The sequence below is a fragment of the Nicotiana sylvestris genome, chromosome 3 (assembly GCF_000393655.2).
Source record: "Nicotiana sylvestris chromosome 3, ASM39365v2, whole genome shotgun sequence".
NCBI lineage: Eukaryota > Viridiplantae > Streptophyta > Magnoliopsida > Solanales > Solanaceae > Nicotiana > Nicotiana sylvestris.
This window is the reverse complement of record NC_091059.1, coordinates 180,872,431-180,875,324: the sequence shown is the minus strand read 5'-3', so window position 1 is coordinate 180,875,324 and position 2,894 is coordinate 180,872,431. Positions and strand designations below refer to the sequence as shown.

The window sequence follows — 2,894 nt, the reverse complement described above, 5'->3', positions numbered from 1 at the left end:
TATACAAAAGATCTTTTACGTACAATATCACTTTAGTTATAATTGCACATAGTGGAGTTCAAAAACTAAACATGTATTCTAAGATTAATGCAATTAAGCTCCACCTATTTCAAAACATCTTTTATTTGAAATCGCAAATACATATGACGAAAATCTTTGAGGATGAAAAGAGTTGAACTTTCCTCAGTACCAACAAATATAATTGCAAATCCGACTTCAAACAACCAAAGAGAATACAATTAGCATGTTTGAAAAATGTGGAAGACAACATAATTGTGAAGTTGAAATAAAGCTTAGACTGAAAAAGAAACCAAAATATTAACATAGACAAGTCACGTTGTTGCTATAAAAACAAATCACACTACGAATATTGTACAACAAACTGGATGGACCAAAACTGCTACTATCACATAAAACATATTGAAGTCTACCATCTTTATGCTCTTTAAAGGCATTGTTCCCACACGAATTATCTGTTGCAACAACCTCTTGTTCGGAATTTTAGCTGCAACATCATTTAAGAATATTAAAACATCATCAAATATATATATCAAAATACGACTTGTACACATTATTAACCAATAAGAACCGTACTGCACTAAATCACCTTTACAATTTGAAATTCAGATTGTCACACAACAAAGTAATCAAAATACGGCTTAGAAGCATCACATTATTAACTATTGGAACTGTCTGCAGCCCCATAGCACCAAACATTTGAAATTAGAACTACAACAGCATTAATTAATATTAAAGTATCAGGATATTTTAAAAATAATGGGTAAGCATATGCTATTAACCATGGAAACTATCAACACTACATCACCTTCACATTTGGACTTCTAGACATACGAAAGCAGTCTAATACACTTGGCCAAAGAGCACCATTACTGTCTCCGAAAAGTTCTCTTTTAAAAGTTAAAACATCTTTAATGCTGCATGCAGGACTATGCATAGATAGCAACTCCCTACATATTAGACCATATTGCATTTCAAAATCTTTAATATCAGAATTGCCAAACACCTATAAGAACAAAAGCAATATCTTCAATAGATGCAAAACAATTGCAAATACTATCATTCGACAACCAAAGACATTCATAATGTAATTATACCAAAATTCTATTTTAACCAATCTCCAGCATTAGAGATACCACATATTTTTTCTTTTCAACACCCTTGAGGTATCAATTTCTATACCAAAACAAAATAAAAAGAAGAAATAAAGACCACGGGTTTAAAGGAAAAAAGAAGAAGCAAGAACAGAGAATGATATTCACTTACTCTTCTTGATTTTTGTTTGTCGATATTCCTGTTCCAAGTCTTTTTAGTTTTGTTTAAACAAAATTTATATTTTGGTTTAATTCTGAAAAATTATACCTTCTATACATTTTTTCTTGATAAACACCAAATTAGGTGGTTAATATAAAACTACAATTGAATCAGATACAAACGAACAATACATGTTTCAATAAATTTCTTGAATACAAGCATAAATAATAGGTATCAGATTAGTACATATCACAAGATATTCTCAACCAAGAACAAATATTAAAGAACTAAGAAGAAGATTATTTTTTCGCAAAATTGAATTTAGAAGCAAAGCCAAACAATATTTTAACTTTGTTTAACCTTTGTTGTCATTCAAGACATTTGCTTTTGAGCTCTTCTGCTTATAGTGTCTTATGCTACTGTTACTCCATTTAGAATGACATATGCTCCCTAAAGCTTTAAGGTTTCATCTGCTCGAATTTAGATGGCATTATCACTTCATATATCCTGGAGAAGTAAGTGGCGCATATAGTGAAACCTTAGGTTAAAAATGTAAAAACACAACTTTTTCATGGTTTTTCTTAACACTTCTCAAGTTTTCAACTTTTGACCATCAACCATATATTCTATTATACATATAATGTTTCAATTTTGAAGTGATCTTACAATAAAAGAGGAGCAACTGATTTTGTTCTTCACAAGGTGCAAATAAGAAGTAATTAATCTTCCTTCTTCTCGTTTACGTTAATCGACTAACCACTTCACCATCATTGGATCACACTTAAGTCTATCAAAAGAAGTTCATGCGAAGAAATTGCTAGAGTAATATCTTCTTTTTTCAATACTCTTGTTCCAAAAAGTTTATAACTTTGTTAAATTATATTTACAATTTGGTTAATTTTGAGAAACTTTAAATTAATTTCTATGCTTATTTGGAAAGGCAAATTTTGATAAACATCGGTAATTTTTATTAGAGGTAGACAGAGGTAATTGTAGTAGAAATACACATAACTCACAAACAAAGAACACAATAGTAATGTAGAAATGAAAGTCCCAAAATTGAACAGCGGAAATAAGAAATTAAGTTTGACTGCCCAAAAGCAAGATTTGTATGCACCAGATATTCAAATTTTTGCATGCATCTGCAAATTAAACAAAGTATGTAGAAAATTCAATAAAAATAAAAAACCTAACAAAAAGTAGAAGACCTAGTAGAACTCCACCAGCACGCATAAGAGACATCAACAAACTCCAACAGAAAAGGAAGACAGAGAAAGTTGAGAATCACCCAAAGTGAGTAGACGATCTCCGAAGGAAAAAGAAAATGGCAGAAATTTTTTTATCTCTGAAGCTGAAGCTGAAGCAGGAGACTGAAACCATATGAAACGCTGATTTTGAATTTTGAGAGTTACTGAAACCAAAAAGATAAAAGTGTTTCCCATGTGAAGTGGTACACGTGTTTACTGGGAAAAGTTTGTTGTACACGTGTTAAGGAGGAAAAAGGTAAATAAGCCAAATACTAATAAAATAAGTTCGAGTTCACTGTGCAATTCAGAAAACTTTTTGTACAATTCGTTGATGCTGTGTTCGTCCATTTTAGCCGCTTATATATTATAGAAATA

General features: G+C 30.8%; 1 long non-coding RNA gene across 3 annotated transcripts; it reads right to left on the bottom strand.

The window, feature by feature from the left end:
• Positions 1-306: 306 nt before the first annotated feature.
• On the bottom strand, positions 307-2,652 carry LOC104226650 (uncharacterized). Of its 3 annotated transcripts, none has more exons than XR_710888.2 (2): positions 2,561-2,652; positions 307-505 (listed from the first exon to the last, which is right to left on the bottom strand). It is a non-coding gene; the product is annotated as an uncharacterized lncRNA (long non-coding RNA). The 3 variants fall into 3 exon arrangements; XR_710887.2 differs by having other exon boundaries at positions 1,633-2,644; XR_710889.2 differs by having other exon boundaries at positions 2,481-2,644.
• Between the last annotated feature and the right edge of the window lie 242 nt (positions 2,653-2,894).